At 44.7% G+C, this 25,010-nt stretch overlaps 1 protein-coding gene across 3 annotated transcripts in view; it reads left to right on the plus strand.

The window, feature by feature from the left end:
- SLC39A11 (solute carrier family 39 member 11) overlaps positions 1-25,010 on the plus strand; it is a 450,990-nt gene that overhangs the window by 22,042 nt on the left and 403,938 nt on the right. Inside the window, exon 1 of one of the 3 annotated variants that reach the window (XM_064270820.1) lies at positions 13,573-14,235. The exons of the other annotated variants lie outside the window; for them this stretch is intronic. The gene's annotated coding sequence lies outside the window, so the exon portion shown is untranslated. Of the gene's footprint in view, positions 1-13,572; positions 14,236-25,010 lie in introns of those variants that run through there. 3 annotated transcript variants of the gene reach the window in all.

The following is a 25,010-nucleotide window of genomic DNA, read 5'->3' on the forward strand; positions in this document are numbered from 1 at the left end:
TATTTTTTCTTTTCAATTTCATGCTTCAGATTTCCAATGTCATTATCAACTGTGGAGGAGGAAATGATATATATTACCTTCTCTCTGCTGTGACGAAAAGGAGCATCGTTTGTCGTGGCAGAAGGGCCCGTGTGTGTTCTTTTGCCCTGCTGAACATCTGGGGTGGCCTGGGAGAGCCTGCTGGCCGGTCACCTATCTAACTCAGCCTCTCCCCAGCCTTTCCTTCCCCAAGTTCACGTGCAGACTGCACGAGCAGCCGATGCCCTTTTGCCCCTTGGCTCCCTGCCTTGCCTTGCAGGCCTGGGTCTGCCATGTAGATAGGGGCAGAGCACTGTCCGTGGGAACCTCTGTTCCCTTTGTTTGGGGCAGCCTTCCCTGTCCCCATGAAAAAGAGGCTGGGTATGTATATGAGGGATGAACAGCTTTAAAAGGACTTAGATACTCAGTTTAAATAGATGTGAGTGCTCCAAAGTCTCAGCCATTCGTTTGTTTCTCTGTACGAGCAGGTAGATGTTTAGTAGCTATTCCTTTAAGGTGACTGGCTCATTATTCATTCATTTATATATGTATTCTTTATTTATTTAGAAACTGCTCCATTCCAGGGACTGTGCCACATGCTGGGGATTTGAAAAAGTGATATGAGATAACTGCTGTCTTTAAAGAAGTTATCTTCTAGTGTAAAAAAAAAAAAGTGTGGTGGCGGGCAAATCACATTACAGCCAAATCTGGCCCACTACTTGTTTTAGTAAATAAAGTTTTATTGGCACACAGCCATGCCAGTTTATTTACATATAGACATACAGCTGCTTTTGCACTCTGATGGCAGTGTTGAGTAGTTGCAACAGGACTATACGGCCTGCAAAACCCAAAATAGTTACTACCTGGCCTTTTCCAGCCAAAGTTTGTTGACCCCTGATGTAGTGAGTTTATGTAGAGGACAGTGATGGTTCAGTGATAGAATTCTCCACCTTTTGTGTGGGAGAACCTGGGTTCGATTCCTGGCTCTTGTATTTCCTGCACAGCCACCACCTGTCTGTCAGTGGAGGTTTGCATGTTGCTATGATGTTGAACAGATTTCAGCAGAGCTTCCAGACTAAGACAAAGAAAGACCCTTTGGTCTATTTCACAAGATTAGCCAGTGAAAACCCTGTGGATCACAACGGCTTGTCTGCAACTGATCTTGGGGATGGCACAGGACTAGGCATGGGGCCGTCGAGTTGGTGTCTGACTTGACGGCAGCTAAGAACAGGGGCAGTGTGAACAGCCTGGGTGAGATGGTGATGGACCTCCAGGACCAGAGCTCTGTGCTGGGCAGAGTCCCGGATGGAGGCCTCGGAGTGCTTCCTGGAATATCTGTGGTGCTCCCCAGTTGGTGATTTCCTGGGGAATGCTTGGTTTTGTAGGGGACCCTCCCAAAGAGAACTTGGTCTCTGCTCCTGAAGTTGATGGTCCTGCTCCTTCTCTGCTGGGTGGCGCTTTGTACCGTGAGTTACGTGGGCCTGTTTGCTCAGTTCTCCTTGTCACAGGAAGCACATTATTTCAAGACAGATGGCCAAGGGCAAACATGTGCAATCTGTGATTGTGAAGTAAAACTAGGCTTCCCAGCTCAAATTTGTAAACTCAGGTTTACGACTGTCACTAGCACCTGTGGTCCAGCAGAGTGAACTAACCTGGCCTGACGCCCTTGGCAGTCCAGTTCCAAGGTGCCCTCTGGCTTCCTGGCTTCAGGGGAAGCTCCCCTCATTGTAATGCAGTGGTCCTCCACCCTGCTGCAGCAGTCCCCTGGAGACCTTTACAAAGAAAGGCTTGAGTAGCAACTCTACAACCTTAAGCCTTTTTTAATGCTAGAAATTCCTCACTATTGCCATTCCTATAAACAATGACAGAAAAAAAAAAAAAAAAGACAAAAAACAAGATCATCACTCTTGTAGCCCACTAAGTGCAAACATTTTCCATGGACTCCTCACTTCCATCCCCGTTGATACCTCCAGGAGTCGATGACTTTACTTCCATCTTAGAAGAAAAAATGCAAAATTTAATAAAGGAGACCATTTCCTATTTTCCTGGGCTGTGGATGCACCTGAACTAACTACATCAGAACCTCCAGGTATGCAGCCAAGGCCACAGACCACTGTTCTAATGGGGACAGTGGTTTATTGAAAGGTGAGCTGGTGTTCTGAAAAAGGAGACTCCCTTCAAAGGCTGATGTAGCTGTTGGGCTAAGAGTCCAAATTAGGGTTGTGTCATGGATTGAATTGTGCCCCCCAAAAATGTGTGTATCAATTTGGCTGGGCCGTGATTCCCAGTATGGTGTGATTGTCCACCATTTTGTCATCTGATGTGATTTTCCTGTGTGTTGTAAATCCTGCCTCTATGATGTTGATGAGGGGAGATGGGCAGTAGTTGTGTCCATGAGGCAGGACTCAGTTTACGGGACTGGACTGTATCTTGAGCTGGTTTCTTTTGGTGTATAAAAGAGAGAGGCAAGTGGAGAGACAGGGGGACCTCACACCAGCAAGAAAGCAGTCCTGCGAGCAGAGCACGTCCTTTGGACCTGAGGTTCCTGTGCAGAGCAACTCCTAGTCGAAGGGAAGACTGAATGACAAGGACCTTCCTCCAGAGCCAACACAGAAAGAAAGCCTTCCCCTGGAGCTGATGCCCTGAATTTGGACTTCTAGCCTACTAGACTGTGAGAAAATAAACTTGTGTTTGTTGAAGCCATCCACTTGTAGTATCTCTGTTACAGCAGCACTAGATGACTGAGACAGGTTGGGATCATGGTTAGGGAATCCTGGACATGCAAGGTGGGGCCTTGGGACTTGGATGAGGAGCCCAGGAGGAGGCTGCTGCCTCTGGTTTCCAGCCGTGCTCCCATTGCTAGTGGCTCCCCATGGCTGTCCACTAAGTACTGGGAAATTGTCTTGGCTCCTAAGACTGGTTGATCTTTATGTCATCCTGGGGGATAGTTGTTGGGCCTTCAGGTTCATTTTTCAGTTGGTCGGGTGATACTAAAGAACTGCCGTTGGGAACTCAGGTTCTTCTTCTGAGCTTCTTGGCTTGGGCAGAAGAAAGGTGGCAGCCATAATCTTTACAGCTCGGAAAGTTTGGGCTTGACTTTAAATTCTCACAGATATACACAGTTCTCATTGGATCACTAACTGTGTCTTCAAACCTCAGGACTGGCAGGGACTCTTGGGAGTCATTTCAGACATCCCTCTGCCGTCATACAGGGTGATGGCTCACCAAACCCAGACAGATGGTGGGAGTGTAGCTTATTCCCAAAGGCCTTCATGAAGCAAGGCTTTATAGTTTTTTTTTTGTAACCTAATTGAGTGTTTCGTTAGCTTGTTAGAAACTTATCTAATCTAGATGTCTTCTGCAATTTAAATAATAGCGAGTAGCTGACATCATTATTCGTATGCAGCTTCGTGCAAATCACATTCAAACGCATTTATTGTCAGGTTTTCTGAAAGATGCTCTGAGTGCAAGGGATCAAAGTGAATATTGGTTAAGCTCTGTCCTTTAGCCTTTGCTTGTCAGGACCAGATCTGTACACGTTATTAATACGCGTGCTCTGTGGAAGTGTTGCTCTCGGGTTATATGCTGTTGTCTTTCTGCAGTTGCTTGGTCACAAGAGGGGAGAAGAGGCAGCCATCAAAGCTTTGTCAAGAGGCTGTGTGATTTTAGAGATGGTCCGAACATGTGTTCTGCTTGTAAAATAACCACTGGTTTTCTTCCTTGGAGAGTAGTTGCCCAGGATTGTCCTCGGGCCGATCCACCAACCACTTAGTGAGTGCCTGTTAAGTGCAGGGCATTGTGGGGGGCATGCAGAGAAGCAGGATGCAAAGAGACAAGATGCAGTCTCTCTGCAAGGGGCTTTTGGTCTTTTAGGGGAGAGAAGCCAGGTTCCCCTGTACTCAGGAGACAGTTGAGCATGTGGTTGCAAGAAGGTAACGAACCAAAGGTGACAGAACCCAGGGGCAGGGAGGCTACTTCCAGTTGGGGATGAAGTCAGCTTGGAAGGATAGGTAGAGTTTTGCCAGGTGGAGATGGGTTTGTACTTTGGAATTGGTGTGTGTTGGGGTGGTCTCCATGGGAACCAGACACCTGTAGCTGCTTGTGCTGATGGTGATGTTTCTTGTTGCCTTTGTGTTTAGTGATCTGTATCCCTCAGGATTAGTTTGACTGAGAGTAACAGAGATCTGAAAATTCGTTCCTTAAACAAGAAAAACCTCTCTCATGTAGAAGAAATCCAGAGATCAGGGCTGGGAAGGTGGCTCTATGGAGCTGCCAGGGGTCTAGACTCCTTTCCTGCTCATTGATTTGCCTCATTTTTTAGAGGGTAGCCCTTGTCTTTCCGGCCCAAGGTAGCTGCTAGAGCTCATGCCATCACATCTGCCTTCCATGTAGGGACTTAACAGAAGGGAGGGAGAGTTCTTGGAAATCATGCGTGACTGCTTCACTTATATTTCGTTGGCCAGAACTTATTCCTGTGACCACATTTAGCTGCAAGAAAGGTTAGGATACGTGATCTTCTAGCTGTACAACAGTGTCCCCGTATACATGTTGGAATTCTATTACTGAAGGAGAGGGGAAAACAGAAACTGGAGGAGGCAATTAGTACCTGGTCGCACAACCTAATACAGAGAGAACTTTAAGCCCTAGTATTATTCTTCTCTGTCCTTCCAGAATTGATACTCCTAGCTGGTGCTCAGTGGCTTCATTGTTGCCATTTCCAGTAGTCATTTGACCCCCACATTGGGTCTCCCCTTTGTTTTTCTTTCTCTAGCCAGGCCCTCAGTCTCCCTTGGGGCACCAAATCTCACTAGTCAGAGGAAAGCTTGGCTTCCTGTTCCCGTTCAGTTTGCAAATTTAAACACCCAAGGAAGGTATTCAAAGGCCCAGTGATATTTAATTTGTTCTTTATAAGCAACAGAGAAGCAAAACCTTTATGGGCCCGGATTAGTATGAAGCATTGTAGATCTCCTGAGAGGAAAAGGTTTGGGCCAAATTTCCTCCCGGTACTTGGGCTATGTTGTTCTGAAAGCAAGAGTTAGATACCAGGTGAGGCAGAATTCTGTGGCTAACAGTGACTTGAAACCAAACCAAACCCAACCTGTTGCTGTCAAGTCACTTCCGACTCATAGCGACCCTATAGGACAGAGTAGAACTGCCCCATACGGTTTCCAAGGAGCACCTGGTGGATTCAAACTGCCAACCTTTTGATTAGCAGCCATAGCTCTTAACCACTATGCCACCAGGGTTTCCAGAAGTGACTTAATCTTGAAATCTCTTCAGGTGGAGAAGGATGCATAGCTGAGTGCCTGAGAGGGAAGGCGTGTATCCAGATTGTGGAATTGGAGGGGGCGTTGGAGATGAAACAATTCAGCATTATTTGATTTTGTTACCCTGTGCTTGTGGTACTTAGATTTTTTATTGTTTTTAAAGGATCAATTTTTTTTTTTTTTTTAATTCAAGAATCAGTTCTTCCTCCATCTTTGCTGGGGAGTCTCTGCCTCATTTTATAAACCTAATTTATGGGTGTAAAAAGAGCCCTGTGAAGGGTGGGGGAGGGTGGAGAAGAAGCCCAGCTTAGTGTTTTGGGGCGGCTGTGTGGGCAGAGCAGGGAGCCAGTGCCAAATGGCAGCCTTTATCCTTCTCATTGCCCCACTTCCCCAGAGGGCATGGTGGTGTAGAGGTGGAGTTTTCCCCTTCCATGTGGGAGACCTGGGTTTGATTCCCAGCCAGTGCACCTCCTGTGCAGCCACCACCCATCTGTCACTGGAGGCTTGGGTGTTGCCATGGTGCCGAACAGGTTTCAGTGGAGCTACCAGACTGAGATGGACTAGGAAGAAAGGCCTGTGATCTTCAGAAAATCATCCAGTAAAAACCTTATGGATCACAAAGTTCTGATCTTGCAGCCGATCATGGGGATGGCACAGGAATAGGCAGGGTTTTGTACCTTGTGCGTAGGGAAGTCACTGTGGGTCAGGGACTGACTTGATGGCAGCTTACAACAACATTGCCTTCCATGAGTGGTGGTGAGAGCCTGGAGACGAGAGGGCTGTAATTATGGGCTGAGAGGCCTCACTTCTGCCTTTTCCGGGGGCCTGGAGAGGGTCGTATAGGCAAGCAGTCCTCGGGGTCAGATGCAGGATGCTCTGCTGTTTCCCATCCCAAGGAATTGGTCCGCAGGAGTCCCCAGGAGCGCCTTTACCATACTGCTGCTTTCCTTAGGGGAGAGGAACCTCTCTCTGGGCAGTTGGGGCTGGGAAACAGGACTCTGTTTCGTCCTACCCCATAATAAGGAGAGCTTTTTGGCTCTGAGGAGAGCCTGGAGGCCCAGGTTGTGTTTCTAGCTCTGCTGTGATTAGCCGTTAAGTCCTTTCAAGCATCTCAGGACTTGGAGGAGACCGGACTCCTTCCCCTCCTGCTGTGTGCATATGGTGGGAGGATAAAGCCAGCCATGGCTCCTTAATGCTTCTGTGTCCGCCAGAGAAAAAAAAGAGAGAGCAAAATAGCAGGGAGGCAACCATTTGAGTAGCTTCGTGGTGGATGCGAATCTTTGCTTCATGGTGCCCTCGCTTTAAATCCCACCTCTGACTTTGGCTTGGAGCCGTGGCTCTGCCCTGCTTGCTTCCCCCAGACTTGCCAAACACCCAGCAGAATAGAACTATCAGGAATGGAGCCAGCGAGCTTGATGGACCCAGAGAATTGTGCGTTTGACATAAGCTTTAAATAGATTACCTGTTTGGATTTACTGACTACTTTGTAATTCTGTATGAAGAGTTCTGTGGGGTGGGGGTGCCCTTGAGCAGACTGGAGGGTGCACTTGCATCTTACGGGCTTGTGAGTCCCAAACGTTATTATGTGACAATTGGTTTCTATCTTCCAAAGCACATTACCATTCATTGCCTCATACCCAGCATTGCCTCATATGACCCTTGAAATAACCCCCTAGCTGCAGGTTTTATCCTTTGCGTGTACTAGATGATGAGTATGTGCCTTTTCCCATGCTGGGCTCTGGGGGATGCTAAGTACGGGGAGGGGCGTGGCAGGGAGAGGAGGGAGGCTTCAGGGGTCCTCCCAGTCCTGTCCATGCAGTGTGTTGGCATCCTAATGGGCTGTGTTGGGTGTGTGGCCTTTGCCCCGTGAACTTCTAAATCATTCATTCATTCAACAGCTATTTACTGACAACCCCCTAGCCTTTACTGTGTGCCAGACGCTGTTTTCGGCATGGGGGATAAAGCAGTGAGTAAAGCAAACAAACTTCTGCCCCCGTGGGGCTGCCATTATAGTGGAGAGGGTCACAGAATAAACAAAATATGCAATAAAATATGTACTGGGTCAGACAGAGATAAGGAGAAGGAGAGACGGAGGATGAAGAGTGCCCCAGCAGGGGTGGGCTCATCAGTATTTCAATCTTTTTTTTTTTTAATCGTACTGTTATATATATATATAAAAAGTTGGCCATTTTAGCCATTTTTAAGTGTACAATTCAGTGCCGTTAATAACATTCACCATGTTATGCCACCATCACCACTGTCCATTTCCAGAAGTTTTTCATCACCGCAATAGACTCAGCACCCCTTAAGCAACCACTCCCTTTCCACCTCGTCTCAGCCCCGGTGACCACTCATAAATGTTGGTCTCTATGCATTTTAGTCTAGATAGTTCACAGAAGTGGGATTGTATGATATTTGTTCTTTGGTCCACTTAGCGTAATTCCAAGCTTCATCCGAGTGGTAGCATCTTTCAGGGCTCTGTTTCTCTTTACGGCTGAGTAATATTCCATTGAAGGAGCCCTGGTATTGCAACGTTAAGTGCTCGGCTGCTAACCAAAAGGTTGTTGGTTAGAACCCATACAGCAGCTCCGCGGGAGAAAGATCTGGCAATCCACTTTCATCAAGATTACACCCAAGAAAACCCTATGGGACAGTTCTACTTTGTCATATGGGGGTCACTATGAATTGGAATTGACTCCATGGCACCCCGGCAACAACAATATTCCATTGTATGAATATACAACATATTGTTTATCCATCCATTTGCTGATGGACAGTAATGCAACCTTAAAAAGAGTAAATCAATAAAGACGCTAAGAAGGTGTTCCTGGCATATGGGAGGCCCTCAATAAATTTTTTTTTGACTTAGTAGTGTACAAATAGATGAACGATGAAGAGGATGGATGGGAAAGGAAGGATGGCTCCCTACCCCCACGCCCAGCAGACCTGTGCTTCCTTTGAGAGCCTTGTTGTTAGCTGCTCCTGAGTCGGCTCTGGCTCATTAGACTTTATGTATACCAGAACAGAATGTTGCCCAGTCCTGTGATCTTTGATGGACTTGAGTCCACCGTTGGGGCTGTTATGTCAATACATCTCATTGAGGGTTTCCCTCGTTTTCGTTGACTCTCTGCTTTACCGAAAATGATGTCCTTTTCTATCGATTAATCTTTCCTGATGATGTGCCCAAAGTAAGCAAGAGGAACCCTCACCGTCCTTGCTTGTAAGGAGGATTCTGGTTGTATTTCTTCTAAGACTGATTTTTTTTCATTCTTCTGACCGTCTACAGTATATTCAATATTCTTCATCAGCATCCCAATTCAAATGCATCAGTTCTTTGTCTTCTTTTTTTCATTGTCCAACTTTCACGTCTATATGAGGCTTGGTCAGGCACACCTTAGTCATCAAAGTGATATCTTTGCTTTCTAGAACTTTAAAGAGGTCTTTGGCAGCAGGTTTGCCCAGCGTACTGTGTCGTTTGATTCCGTTATTGCTGCTTCTGTGAGCGTTGGTTGTTGACCCAAGTAGAATGAAATCCTTGACAACTTTCAGTTTTTTTCTCCATTTATCATGATGTTAATCATGATGTTAAGAGCCTTAGCGTGCATAGATATTTACACAAACTACCTTTCCCATGTCATGAATCAATGTAGAGTACTAAGTGGGACCTTATGTCATGTGGCCCCTGGAAAGGAGGAACCCCTCTCTGACTGTGAGAAACAGCATGCAGTTGGCATGGAATAGGAATATTCCAGGCACTGAGCAGGTTTGCTTGAGTGGTAAGTTGTTGCCATCTGATCAAGAGAGAGTTTGCCTATCACTCACTCGAACTCAGCCTTCTCGTTATCAGCCTGGCTCCCAAACCCTGAGGAAGGGCCTCCTTCTATGGGGGTCTGGCCCCTTTCAGATTCTTGCCATCGAGAATTTTCTCCTTAAGGAGATTTAGCACCTCATTTTCTCTTTCTTAATCTACCACTCCAAGCCTGGATTTAGTGCCTCTTCCCAGGCATCTGGAGCCACCATGTTTATTCGGCTAGCCCTTGTATCTAGATTCTAATTGCTTATTTACTTGCCTTCTTCCTTCCTTAAGCTGTAAGCACCTAGAAGGCAGGGACTGTCTTTTTCGCTGTTGATCCCTGGTCCCTAGAACATAGTTGACACTCAAAAATATTTTAAAAATAAATGTTGGATGAGCGTGGTGGGCATATTAGATGTTTTCTTTGGAGTTGGCTACCTTTCAGTTCAGCCTAGTTTCTCCATACCTTCTGTGCATGCTGATTTATGCCATGGGAACATCAGAATGAAATTTCAAAATAGGTAGTGAGAAACCCTCCCAGCTGTGTCTATAAGGGAATCAGTTCTTCTAATTCTTCCAGCGAAGAAGAAACTAATTGGATGTAAACTCATTACATCTCTGAAGCATTTTGAAAATTTCCCCCACGATTTAATTATGATGAACTTCTCCGGATGTTCTCATGCCAGGAAATGTCTCAAACCATCAGCACTGTGGGCTGAGCTAAAGGCAGGGACAGTGGGCACCATGGGGTGGAGACTTTTTTCTAGAGGAAATGTACTGTGGCTTGATAATGAACTCTGAAACGACCGTACTTGGGTTTAACCTACTAATTCATTATTGGTCTACTGGTAAAACTTACTGGTTTCTCTGCTTCTTAGATGTGTGAGGTTGGACTAACTAGTTCCTGCAACTTTGCAATCTTCAGTTTCCTCATCTGTAAAATGGGGATAATAGTATTGTCTCCTTTGAGGATTGTTATACAGATGAAATGAGTCAATATATTTGAAGCACTTAAGATAGTGATTGGCACAGAGTAAATGCCTAATACATGTTGACTATTATTGTCTCATATCAAGGGAAATGGGTAGAGGAGTGTCTTAGGCTGGGTTCTCTAGAGAAGCAAAACAAGTGAAACATCTCTCTCTTTCTGTATACACATATGTTTAAAAAATGTTAAAAAACATACACATATGTGTTATATATATATAAAACATGTATGTATTATATATATACACACGTGCACACACATAGAGAGATTTCAACGAAATGGCTCATGCAGTTGTAGAGGCTTGCAAGTCCCAAATTCATGGATCAGACTTCAGGCTGGAGGCTTCTCCTGACCCATGTGGTTGCACGGGCTGACGAACCCAAAATCTGCAGGTTCGATGGCAGGTTGCTGGCTCATATCCCAAGAACTGGAGGTCAGAGGATGATGAGTCAGATGCAGGATCCAGAGAGTGCGAGCTTTGCCAGAACATCTATATATATTGGATGCAGGCCGCACCCCCAAGGAAACTCCCTTTTCAAGTGATTGGCTACTCACATCAGATCTCAGAATTGGCAGGATGATTACATAGTATCTGTCAAACCACTGAGAATCATGGCCTAACCAAATTGACACACAACCTTAACCATCACAGTCCACACCTTTTCAGCTTGGTACCTGTACGTATCTCCTTAAACCATACATAATCTCTAAATAAAGACAATTATAAGGTCATACTTGCACCTAACATGATATTACTAACATACGTACAACCGAAAATGCACTAGCTCATTTATATCTTATATAAGTGAAGAAAACAAAAATATTTGATGCATACATATAAGGAAGAAATACTTATAACAATTACAGTTCTCATTTCTGCAACTGGTCATGTGGTCATAACTGGTATTTAAAACTACCTTCTTCCACCACCTACTCTATTCTCTTTGCTCTCAGCAAGCACCTCAGTTGGTTCTGGTTCTTTGCCTGATGTGGGGACCCAAACCTTCATTCATGAAGGGTCTGGGTCATTAGTAGTCATGTTGAAATTGGGTTGCTGTAGTTTTCCATTGACTTTAATCACAGGGCATGGTAGTACTAAGAGACATCCTAAGAGATCTGCTGTATTCCAGACGTACTTTTCTTTACCTCCATTATGTAATATCAATCTGATTTTGCCTTGGTAATCAGGATCAATCACACTAGCTAATATATAGTAACTCCCCTCTTTGCCTGTTGATCCAGAGGCACGAAGATCCCAACGTGGCTGTATGGCATTCTTAACTTCCAATTCAATGGAACTGTGTTGTGACAGTGTTGTGTCTCCTGGTGGGAGCATTCCTCCCTTTGGAACTAAGACCCCTAGACCCCTAGACCTGCAGGTCATGGGAACAGGAAGCAAAAAATTTGCAAGTGGATCACTAAGGGTAATAGTGAGTAGTGCCACTTTCCTTCCCACCCCTTGATTGCTGTAGCCATGAATCCTGGCTATGAGAGAAACAGCATTATATGTTGAACACTGATTTAGAGCATATACAGCCTCCTGGAGAACATTGCCTCAACCCTGCAAGGTATTGCCACCTAGCTGGTGCCATAATTATGTCTTTAGAAGGCCATTCCATCATTCTATCAATCTAGCTGCTAAAGGATGATGGAGAACAAGGTCCAAAACCAAACTCATTGCTGTTGAGTTGATTCTGACTCAGCAACCCTGTAGGACAGAATAGATTTGCCCCATAGGGTTTCCAAGGCTGTAAATCTTTATGGAAGCAGACTGCTATGTATTTCTCCTGAGGAGCAATTGGTGGTAAGACCAGTGAATTCCATGAGCATGGACCCAGCACCACATTTCATTTCTTCATTTGATATGAAATGCTTTATGGGATACCATGACAGTGGATGAGACATTTGTAAGTCTACAAATGATAGTTTTGGCAGAAGCATTGCGTGCAGGGAAAGCAAATCTGTATCCAGAGTAAGTGTCTATACCAGTAAGAACAAAATGCTTCCCTTTCCATGATAGAAGTGGTCCAGCATAATCAGCCTGCCACTGGGTTGCTGGCTGATCGCTCCTAGGAATGGTGCCATATTGGGAACTCACTGTTGGTCTCTGCTGCTAGCAGATTGGGCACTCAGCAGTGGCTGTAGTCATGTTGGCCTTGGTGAGGGGAAGTCCATGTTGCTGAGCCCATGCATAACCTCCACCCCCACCACCATAGGCACTTTTTTTGTGAGCCCATTGGGTAATGATAGAAGTGGCTGGGGAAAGAGGCTGACTGGTATCCACAGAATGCATGCTGCTATTCACTTGATTGTTCAAATCCCCCTCTGCTGAGTTCACCCTTTGGTGAGCATTCACATGAGACACAAATATTTTCACTTCTTTGGCCCGTTCAGAGAGGTCTGTCCACATGGGTGTTCCCCATACCTCCTTGTCACCATTTTTCAAATCATGTTTCTTCCAAGTCCCTGATCATCCAGCCAAACCATTGGCAACAACCATGAATCAGTATAGAGTTGCACATCTGGCTGTCTCTTATTCCAAGCAAAGTGAACAGTCAGGTGCACTGCTCAAAGTTCTGGCTGCTGGGAAGATTTCCCTTCACCACTGTCCTTCAGGGAGGTCCCAGAAAGGGGCTGCAGTGCTGTCACTGTCCACGTCCAAGTGGTGCCTGCATATTGCACAGAACCATCTGTAAAACAGGCATGAGTTTTCTGTTCTTCAGTCAGCTGATCATAAGGAGCTCCCCATGGGGCCATAGGTGCAGACTGGGAGAAGGAAGGTAATGTGACAGGAATAGGGACCATGGGCATTAGGGCCACTTCCTCATATAACTCACTTGTGGCTTCAGGTGCCGCTCAAAGCTGATCTCATATATACCACTTCCATTTAACAATGGAGTGCTGCTGTGCATGTCTGATTTTATGACTCTCTGGGTCAGACAACATCCAGTTGACTTGGTGGCCAGTGGTTAAGTGTTTGGACTCTACTAAGGCCCAGCAACAGGCCAAAAGCTGTTTCTTAAAAGGAGAGTAGTTATCTGCAGAGGATGGTAGAACTTTGCTCCAAAATCCTAAGGGTCTGCATTGTGATTCACCAATAGGGGCCTGCCAAAGACCCCAAACAGCCTCTCTATCTGCCACTGACACTTCAAGAACCATTGGATCAACTGGATCATATGGCCCAAGTGGCAGGGCGGCTTGCATGGTAGCCTGAACCTGTTGCTGAGCCGTCTCTTGTTCTGGGCCTACTCGAAACTGGCAGTTTTTCAAGTCACTTGATAAATAGGCCAGAGTATCACCCCAAATGAGGGATATGTTGCCTCCAATATCCAAAGAGGCCCACCAGGCGTAGTGCCTCCTTTTTAGCTGTAGGAGGAGCCAGGTGTAACAACTTATCCTTCACTTTAGAAGGAATATCTTGACATGCCCCATAACACGGGACCCGTAGAAATTTCACTGAGGTGGAAAGTGCTTGAATTTTTGTCGTATTAATTTTCTACCCTCTAGCATGCAAAAGAAGGAGGCCTGGTTTCTCAGTGGTTAAGCACTCAGCTGCTAAACAAAGGTTGGTGGTTTGAACCCACCACCAACTCTGTGGGAGAAAGATGTGGCAGTGTGCTTCTGTAAAGATTTACAGCCTTGGAAATCCTATGAGGCAGTTCTGCTCTGTCTTATAGGGTCACTATAAGTCAGAATCAACTTGATGGCAAAGGTTTTTTTTGTTTGTTTTTAGCAGGCAAATGTCTTACCAATCAGTCTAGAATCATTGATACTTCTTTCTTACTAGGTCCTATCAGCATAATGTCATCAATGTAATGGACCCGTGTGACATCTTGTGGAAGGGAAAGTCAGTCAGTGCCCCTCTGGACTAAATTATGACATAGGGCTGGAGAGTTGATGTGCCCCTGAGGTGGGATAGTAAAGGTGTATTTCTGGCCTTACCAGCTGAAGACAAACTGCTCCTGGTGTTCATTTGAAATTGGAATCGAGAAAAAGGCTTGGGTCAGATCAATAGCTGCATACTAAGTACCAGGAAATGTATCAATTTGCTCAAGCATTGAAACCACATCTGAAACAGCAACTGCAGTTGGAGTCACCACCTGGTTAAGTTTACCATAATCGACTGTCATCCTCCAAGATCCATCTGTTTTTTTGCACGGGCCATATAGGTGAGTCAAATGGAGATGTTGTGGGAATCACCACCCATGCATCCTTCACGTACTTGATGGAGGCAGGAATCTCTGCAACTCCTCCAGGAATGTGGTATTGCTTTTGGTTTACTATTTTCCTAGGGAGGGGAAGTTTTAATGGCTTCCACTTGGTCTTTCCTACCATAATAGCTCCTACTCCACATGTCAGGATTCCAGTGTGGGGGCTCTGCCAATTGCTGAGTGTATCTATTCCAATTATGCATTCTGGAACTGGGGAAATCACTAAAGGATGAGTTTGGGGACTCACTGGACCCATCGTGAGACAGAGCTGAGCTAAGACTCCATTAATAACCTGATTTCTGTATGCCCCCACTCTGGCTGGTGGGACACAGTGATGTTTTGGGTCTCCTGGAATTAGTGTTAGTTCAGAACCAGTGTCATTATTTCCTTTTCCTCAATGAACAGTCACTTTCATAAAAGGCTGTAGTTCCCTTTGAGGAAGGCAGGGAGAAAGATTCCTTCCTCAAGGGGACCTAGCCTTCCCTTCATTCAAGGGTCTGTGGTTCTGTAAACTGTTTCAAGTCTGGAAGTTTGAATGAGGGGCCGTGACTCTATTCCGGTGATTCAAGTTAGACTGACATTCACTTGACCTAGAATTCCTCCTCTTGTAAAGAGTCATGGATTGAATTGTGTTCCCCCAAAATATGTGTCAGCTTGGTTAGGCCATAATTCCCAGTATTGTGTTGTTGTCCTTCATTTTGTGATTGTGATTTTATGTTAGAGAGGATTAGGGTGGGATTGTAACACCCTTACCCAGGTCACATCCCTGATCCAAAGTAAAGGGAATTTCCCTGGGATGTGGCCTGCACCACCTTTTATCTCTCAAGAGATAGAAGGGAAGGGGAAGTGAACAGAGAGGAGGATCTCATAACCACCACGAAAGCAGTGCTGGGAGCAGAGTGTATCCTTTGGACCTGGGGTTCCTGCACGGAGAAGCTCCTAGTCTGGGGAAGATTGATGAGAACGCCAACAGAAAGAGAAAGCCTTCCCCTGGGATGATGCCCTGAATTTAGACTTTCAGCCTACTTTACTGTGAGGAAATAAATTTCTCTTTGTTAAAGCCATCCACTTGTGGTATTTCTGTTATAGCAGCACTAGATGGCAAAGACATAGATCAGGTAAGTAGTAGTATTCCTTTCTATTACACTCCTAGGGACACCATAACTAAGTAGCCAATGCCATAAGTCCGTGAGTCAGGCTGTTCTGATTACTGCTTTGTCTATGCTCTCTATTACGGTAACCATGCCCACCTTGTCTTTGTTGATTAAGTGCCACCCCTTGGTCCCTACCACCGTGGAGTCCAGTCAGCCCGTTGTAGTTAGGTGTCTTAATTCAGGTAGGGCAATTCCCTCTGTGAAATCTGACTTACATAAAATAGCAATCGCAGCAGTCTTCAAGGATGCTGGGGCTCCCTTCCTAAATTTGTTCCTCATCATTATGGTAAAAGGTGTGTCTTCTGGGCACTTCATGAGTGGGTCTGTGGTTCTAACCTGATAAATCCGCTCTAGCGTGCCAGTTTCCCTAAGCCTTTGGATACCTTCTTCTACCGTATACTGAGGTAGGACTGGCATTTCAGCTTGATTTAGGATAACCAAACCAAACCAAACCCAACCCGTTGCCATTGAGTCGATTCTGACTCATAGCCACCCTATAGGACAGGGTAGAACTGCCCCATAGGGTTTCCAAGGAGCGCCTGGTGGATTCAAACTGCTCACCTTTTGGTTAGCAGCCATAGCTATTAACCACTACGCCACCAGGGTTTCCCACAGGCCACTGCTTTGTCCATACTTCAGTGAACCAACCAAATAAACCATTAGATGCTTTTCTGCCCTCTTCGGCTGAAATGCTGAATGAAGAATCTGTACTTAGTGGGCCCGTGTCAATAAACTCAGACTGATCCAACTTTATGTTCCTTGCACTGTTATCTCACACCCTTCATAGCCATTCCCACACATATTCCCCAGGTTTCTGTTTGTACATATTAGAAAAATCAATCAATTCTTTCAGACTGTTGCATACCTTCTCATGGGCCACACTTTGTACTTCACCTCTTAGGGCTCGCTGGGGCTTAAGTCTAGTTATAGGTCTAGAAGAAAAATGGGTGATGGGGGTGGGTCCTGGGACATTTAGCAATGTCTTGGAAGTCATCTGCCTCAAGGGTGTCCCAGGCAACACCCCAGGTACTGCCCCAGGTAATAGACAAAGACTCCTCAGGCACAGCTGGGTTAATCTCATTATGGGAGAGGGTGGCTTACCAGACAAAGATAGAGTAATTGCTTCAGTTGGGAGTAAGATGTCTGGTTCTTCTGACAGGAGTGATTCAACAGAATTTTGGGGCTCAGTGTCCCGAGATTCCTGATTATCTGCACATATGACACCATCCAAATTTTCCAGATACCACTTCTTCCCAATCAATGCTCTCGCCTTAACTTCAGGCACCAGTCGAGGTTGGTCATTGAGCTGGTGTTGTAATTTAGCCACTCTTACGATGAGACTTTGGGTTTTGTTTTCAGCAATATCAGTTCTGTTACTACAAGAAACAAGGCTTTCTTTCAGGGCACAGATGGCAACTTTCAGATCTTTTATGCGGTGCATGAGCTGTGATTCTGAAGCCCTGAGTTCATCTCTTTCTTTCACTACTTTGTCTAGTGAAAGCAGGACCAGCCAGCCAGCCTCCCTGTACTTCTCATTCTGATGGCATTGTAGAAAAGCATCAAATATGTAATCACCCAGAGCCTTGTTTCTTGTAATTAATCCATCAGTGGTGATATTTTGTGTATTTCTCTTGCCACCTCACACCATGGATTAGCAGTGCCCTTTTTACCCCTGGAGGCAGAGTCATCAGTACCTTTAAGACTAGCCAGACTTGAGAACCAATTTAGAAAACTCATTGCTATGATTTTGCTTCTCCAGAACCACTCTCAGAACCAAATGTCTCAGGCTGGGTTCTCTAGAGGAGCAAAATCAGTGGAGCATATATATGGATAGAGAGAGAGAGACAGAGACAGAGAGACGCAGAGAGAGGCAAAGAGAGACAGAGAGAGAGACACACACAGAGAGAGAAAGAGAGACACAGAGACAGAGACAGAGACACAGAGAGAGAGACAGAGGCAGAGAGAGAGAGAGGCAGAGAGAGGAGATTTATTTCAAGGAAATGGCTAACGCATTTGTGGAGGCTGGCAAGTCCCAAATCCATGGGTCAAACATCAGGCTGGAGGCTTTTCCTGACTCAGGTGGTCGCAGGGGCTGATGAACCTAAAATCTACAGGTTAAACGGCAAGGCTGCTGGCTCACATCCGAAGAGTCAGAAGTCAGAGGATGACAAGTTGGATGCAGGATTCAGAGACGACAAGCTTTGCCAGAACATCTATCCCACTGCCGTCGAGTCTATTCCGACTCATAGTGACCCTATAGGACAGAGTAAAACTGCCCCATAGAGTTTCCAAGGAGTATATCTATCTAATATATATATTTACTATACCACACCCGCAAGGAAACTCCTCTTTCAACTGATTGGGTGCTCACATCAGATCACAGAATGGAGGATGGTTTTACAATATCTGCCAAACCACTGAGAATCATGGGCTGGCCAAGTTAATGCATAACCTTAACCATCACAAGGAGACACGAAGAATTTAGGATTGACATAAATTAGTGAACTTGGGTATCATGGTTTTGGACCAGTTTTCCTTTGGTACATGGATCCTCAGTGTTTGGTGGTTTGTGGCATTTCTTGAGGGAGATCAGTGAGTAGGAGAAGCTCCTTGTACCCAAATCTTTGCATTTGCTCTGGATGGAGCCACGCAGGTTAGTCTTCTCTCCTCCGTCAGATGTTGGCAGGGGACGGCTCGCCTAGCAGCTAGCTGTGGGAACAGATTGGATGAGTGTGAGTGTGTGGTAGTGTTGGGCTGGGGGAGACCTGACCAGCTGGTGCAATTGTCCATCAACAGACCCGAGTTAAGAGGGTGCTGATGGATCCGTGGCTGGGTGCCACGGGGAGGCTGCTTTGGGCAATGCATTCTCACCCTCTTGATGACTAGCTGGTGAAAAGGTTTTTAAAAATCGGCATGGACTTAATGATTTTGGCAGGCTAGAGGATTCTGGGAGTACCCCTTAAGTTTGTTGTTGTTAGTTGATGTTGATTCAGTTCTGACTCACGGCAACCCCAGGTGTTGCAGAGTAGAGCTCCTCCATAGGGTTTTCCAGTCTGTGACCTTTTAGAAGTAGATCCCCAGGCCTTTCTTCTGAGGAGCCTCTGGGTGATTTTGAACCACCAGCTTTACCACTAGTAGTCGAGTGCTTGAATCTGCCTTAAAAGGACAGAGCAGTTTGTATACTCTGACCTCTCTTTTATTCAGACATACGGGTTTGTGAAAGAGGAATGACCAGCAGTCGACACGCTAAATATTATGCGTTTGCAGTGTGGCAGTTGTGTTTAGGTGTAGCTAAGATCTGTCAATGTGTACCCTAGGCCAGGATCAGCATCTTGCCAGGATCTAAGGTAACACCTCTCATGGTAGTTGTTTAGTAATTTTTTGTTGAATTTAATTGCATTTGAAGTAGTATCTTGGATTTGGTGCAGGACCACACTTGATGGCCAGCCTTTTTCAGCTCTGCTTCAGGGCATTGGGGTTAGAATTAAATTGTTGGTCAGTAAGTTGAAGTCCAAATATATCTTGGGTGATTGTCCTTGGTTTAAAGAACTTGCTACAGCCTTATTCCTGTGACCTGGGGTCACCTAGAACTAATACTGGGAGGTCCATTTGGGCATGGTTACCTTGTTTGTACTGGTGGTACTTAGGTTTAAGAGTGGCCCTGGGCCTGGCCTTCTCATGTACTTGGAGACTGTTTTGGTTGACCCTAGCCTATCCCTAGAGATATCCAACATGGAGCAGTATCACGCTACAACTCAGATATCCAACATGGAGCAATATCACTCATTGAAATCTGGAGTGCAGGCAGCCTTCCTGAGACTTTAAAAAAGAAGAAGAATTTACATGTAATGCTATGCTCAGATCTTAACTGACAGTCTGGTGAGTTTGACAATTTTGGTCACCTGTAGAACTACCCCCCAACATTTCCGCCACTCCGGACTCCCATCACTTTCTTAATCCTGTCCCTTTGCCCAGACAAACCACTTTAAGAATTCTGTCACCGTAGATTAGTCTTGCACGTTCTTATACTTTTAATGCAATCATCTAGTATACGAGAGCTCTGGTGGCGCAATGGTTAAGCGCACAGCTGCTAACTGAAAGGTTGGCTGATTTGAACCCACACAGTCGCTCCGCTGGAGAAAGACCTGACCACCTGCTCTGATAAAGAGAACAGCCCAGAAAACCCTATGAAGCAGTTCTACGCTGTCACACGGGATTGCTATGAGTTAAAAATTAACTCGACGGCATCCAACAACAACAATACAGCGTGTATTTTGTGTGTGTGTCTGGCTTCTTTGACTCAATATAATGCTTATGAGATTTATCCATATTGTGATATTGATAATTTGTGCTTTTTATTGCTGAGATGGATTGTATTTTGTTAATATACTGCAATTTGTTTATCTGTTTTCCTGTTGGTGGGCGTTTGGGTTGGTTCCAGTTTTGGCCATTATGAATAAAGTTGCTATGAACATTCCTGTGTAAGTCTTTGTGTGAATGTATATTTTATTTCTTTTGGTTAACTGCTTCGGAGTGGAATTACCTGGGTCATAGGGTAGATTTCTTTCTTTTTTTTTTTTTTAAAGCATAAATGTTTTTCCCTAGTTTGGAGTGCACACACGAGCTTGTAGGCCAAGCCCCTGCCCATCAATATCATTGGGTAGGTGTAGCTAACAAGAGTCTGGTCTTTCAAGCAGGTATGCGTCCATTAATAACTGTAATTGAAGCTAAATGTAATTGATTATAATTTTGAGAGGTTCAGGTTTAATTCTATAAAATTACATGTTGATGCTGGTATATTATGAGGGCTCGTTGAGAAAAGAAAATTAGGTACGGATAAAGCCCCCGTATGAATTTGATTCATGCCTGAGTCATGACTGCTAATTGGCATGCCAAATCTGAAGGGTGACTCAGGGAAATTCGTGTGGCCATCCATCATGGATTCCTGATCACTTGATACTGAATGAACGCACATGGCCTCTTTCTGGAGGATCACAGACTGACTCCCTCTTTGTTTCCAGTCCTTGCTGCCCCCACCCTGGCCCATGTCTTCCTCACCTCCCATCTAGATTGTGTTGATTGCTCATCAGGCTTCTGGTCTCTGCCCCCTTAAATCTAACCTGCATTTTGATGCCAACTGAACCTTCCTAAAATGCTTCTATACTGAAGACCCCTCGTTGGCTGCCTAGTGCAGACTTGCTCGGTTCTGCCTGAGCTTCTTCAGCATCACCTGCAGAACTTTAAAACACTGTGCCCATGCCTCTGCCCTGGAGGATCCATTTCAGTAGGTTGTGGAGGGTCCCTGACGTCTGTATTTCACAACTCCAGGTGGCTGTAGCTTGAAACCAGAGTTGAAAACAACTGTCCCACTGTCTTAAGTCCATACCGTTGTGACTGGCTTCTTAATTATGCCCAACTCTTCCACTGTGCCCCAACACACACCCTCTTTTCCAGCCAGGCTGATCACCTTGCAGTGCCCACAAAATACGCTTTGGACTCGCTTGACTTCCAGAGCTGCTCTTCCCAGCTAGAGCGGGCCCACCCTTGCTTTCCTTTCCAAACGGTGTCCAGCTTTCAGCAGCTTTTCCCATGATTTTTTCTTTGATGCTCTACTTTTTGCAACATTGATTTCTCCATTCTTGAAATGACTACAGTTATCGGTCATTTATTGTTTCAGACGCCTTCATTATTTATCATTTCAGATGTCTTCTGTGGTCTTTTTTTTTTTTTACATGTTCAGATTGTCTTTTTAAAAAAATATTTTCTTGCGTTTAAGGTGAAAGTTTGCACAGTAGATTAAGTTTCCGTTCAACAGTTTTTTTTATTTTACATAGATTATTCAGTGATATTGGTTATATTTTGCACAATGTGTCATCATTCTCATTCACTCCATGCTGGTTGTACCATTTCCAGTACTCCAGTTTCCCTTCCTTCTTACCTTCTCATCTTTGCATTAATTTTTGACCATTTTGTCTTGTATTAATGATTTTGTAAAGGAGCTCATTACTCATGGGTGATAGTCTTTATTTTATGAGCCAATCTGTTATTTAGCTAAAAGATGACCTCACGGGGTAATTTTGGTTTAAGATTTAAGGTGTATCTCAGGGTGATAGTCTTGGAAAATCCTTTAGTCTCAACCAGTCCAGTAAGTCTGGACTTTTTAAGAATCTGAGTTCTGTTTCACATTTTTCTCCCATAATAAGGATCCATCTAATGTGGCCCTGGTCAGAATGGTTGGTGGTGGTAGCTGGGTACCATGTAGTTCTTCAGGTCTCAGGGTGGATGAGGCCATGGTTCATGTTGACTATTAGTTTTGTAGACTATTTTCTTCTAAGTCTTTGGTTTCCTTCTTTTTCTTTTGCACCGGACAAGTAGAGACTAATTGTTGTATCTTAGATGGCCACTTGTAAGCTTTTAAGATCCCGGACACGCCTCACCACATTGGGATGTAGAACATATACTTTATGAAGTATGCTGTGCCAGTTAACTGAGTTTTTCCACGGGACTGTGGTCCTAAGCCATCAAACACAGAAAACCAATCTTGCAAGGTGTTTGGCTATATCTAAGAAGTATCCATACCTGTGTCCCCTGTGTGGTTTATTTTATAGTGTGATCTCTGTCATTATGCTGCATCACCAGCTCCTGGAGGTGTGACCCAGATCTGGTTTTATGTCTTTCCTCCTTCTCCCCACATCCACAAGGCTTAGCATAATGTTGGTCATGTGATAGTCACTGAATTAGTGCTTGTTGATTGACTTCTAATAATTAATTTTATATCTCATTTGGAAAAAGAACTTAGAGATATTACTTGCCTTCTGTACTCTCAAGGTAATTGTTACCTTGATTTACATAGATTACAAGTTTATGCCCACTCCTTAATTATACGGTGATTTCCTTGAAGTTAGGAGTCCTTGGGTGGTGTGAACAGTTACGCACTCAGCTACTAACCAAAAGGTTGGTGGTTTGAATCCACCCAGAGGTACCTTGGAGGAAAGGTGTGACGATCTACTTCTGAAAGATCACAGCCATTGAAAACACTGTGGAGTGCCATTCTACTCTGAAACTCGTGGGGTTGCCACGAGTCGGAGTTGGCTCGAAGGCAACTAGTATTCCTTGAGGCTAGAGTCCAAGTTCATTCACTTCGGTAAACACTGAGGGAGGACCTTTAATGTAGCAAGCACTGGTTTGGGTGCTGTTATTTGGAACTCTGTGTTTGTGTCTTGTATAGACTACAGTGTACCTTCTTTAGAGGGGTGTTCAGTGAATAATTGGTACAGATATTCAGTACATTGTAAATATGCATAATAACTTCCTCTCCCCTTGTTATTAGCAGGGAAATTTTGCTTTGTAGCTCAGATTTTCTTTCAGTATTTAAACTGTCATTGCTATAGTAAAGGAAATGCTTAACTGCACCCACCTGATATAGCCCTTAAGGAACACTTTACAGATGGATTTGTATTTCCAGAGCGAAAATTCTCCCAAAATGAGCACTTAAGCCTAAATGAAAAGCTTGCCTGCTGTGGGCCAGCATTTAGCTGATGGTTTTTGATTATTTTGTGCTGGTATCTCTGACCCCGGAGGGAAATTAATAGCATTATGAAGAATGGATCCCTGTGGCATTTTGCATGATATTTTGAGAAAAAGGATCATTATCTTCTGCTTGGCTGGGTTTTGAGATCAACAGAAGTGAACTGACGTATTTTTATACTCAGGCAACATGAGAGAGTTTGCAAATACCTACCAACTTTAAATGTTTGCTCCAGTTCCTTTCTCCTTCCTGGTGTCAAGGCTGGGATTTAGTAGCCCTCAAGAGAAATGCTGCTGCAAAAGACTTCTTTCAAAATTTAAAAAGCAAAGATGGCACTTTGAGGACTGAGATGCACCTGATCCAAGCCACAGTATGTTCAATAACCTCACATACATGCCAAAGCTGGACAATGAAAAAGGAAGACCGAAGAAGAATCGGCACACTTGAATTACGGTGTTGGTGAAGGATATCGGATGTACCACGGACTGCCAGAAGAACGAACAGATCCGTCCTGGAGGAAGTACATCCAGAATGCTCCTCAGAAGTAAGGATGGCGAGACTTTGTCTTACCTTGGGGATGTTATCAGAAGGACCAATCCCTGGAGAAGGACATCATACTTGGTAAAGTAGAGGGTCAGCGAGAAAGAGGAAGACCCTCAATGAGATAGGTTGACACAGGGGCTGCAACAATGGGCTTAAACATAGTGATGATTGTGAGGATGGCACAGGACCAGGCGAATTTCTGTTGTACATAGGGTTGCAATGAGTTGGAACTGATTCAATGATACCTAACAACAACATGTATATATATGTGTGTCTGTGTATATATACACACACGCACGTATACATAATACAAATGGTTAACATGCTTGGCTGCTACCCAAAGGATTGGTGGTTTGAGTCCACCCAGAGATATCTCAGAAGAAAGGCCTGTGATCTACTTCCAAACAATCAGCCACTGAAAACCCTATGGAGCACAGTTCTACTCTGACACACATGGGGTCGCCATGAGTTGGAATCACCTTGTCGGTAAATCATATAGCTGATTGTTTAAGGGAGCACATTACTTATGGGTGGGATTGTTTATTGTAAAAGCCAATCTATTATTTGGCTGAAAGGTGACCTGCAGAAATAGCTTTAGTTCCAAGTTCATAGGGTATCTAAGGTGATAGTCTTGGGGTTTCCTCTAGTCTCCCTTAGTCCAGTAAGTCTGGCCCTTTTTTAGGAACTTGGCTTTTGTTCCATATTTTTTCTCCCTTTCCATCTGGGACCTTCTGTTGTGTCCCTGGTCAGAACGGTTGGTAGTGACAGCTGGGTACCGCCAATGCAACTGATTTTTAATAAACTCTTTGTTTTGGAATCGTTAGATTTATAGAAAAGTTGCAAGGATAGTATAGGGAGTTCTGTCTACCCTGCATCCAGTTCCCCCTGATGTGAACATCGTACATAACCATGGTACATTTGTCAAAGCTAAGACATGAACATTGGGAGGTTATTATGAACTGAACTCCAGTCTTCATTTTGATTTTACCAGTTTTTCCACGAATGTCCACTTTTTTTTTTGTTCCGGAATACAAACCGAGATAAGCATTGCACTTAGACTGTTCTTATTTTAAAACGTAGTTTTGCCGGAGAGGAAGGTGTGCCTTTAACCCAGCGCCCTAGACTGAAAGGATAATGTGGCTGTGATTTGTTTTGAGGTCCCCAGCTCTAGCTGCATGGCTAAGAGGGATTATATTATGAGTTGTGTAGTTGCCTGATTCAGTACCTCCGAGGCAGCCATGGGCTATTAATGGGTTTAGGTTTGTAAAGTCTGATTTATCGTCCAAAGACAAGTGTTTAACAGGATCATTACCATCGTTTATTAGTTGCCATGTATTTTCCAGCACTGGGTTTGTTTGGAGTAGCTTATATCGCCATAGTGGGGAATGTCCACGGGATCAATTATGTTCAGTTATTGCTAAAACTGATTTATCCAAGACTCCGCTTCTGGGTTGCTTGCATGATGGCAGTAGGGGAGACAGCAACGTAAACCTCATCTTTTCTCTGTA

This window comes from Loxodonta africana, chromosome 18, assembly GCF_030014295.1.
Source record: "Loxodonta africana isolate mLoxAfr1 chromosome 18, mLoxAfr1.hap2, whole genome shotgun sequence".
NCBI classification, from domain to species: Eukaryota; Metazoa; Chordata; class Mammalia; order Proboscidea; family Elephantidae; genus Loxodonta; species Loxodonta africana.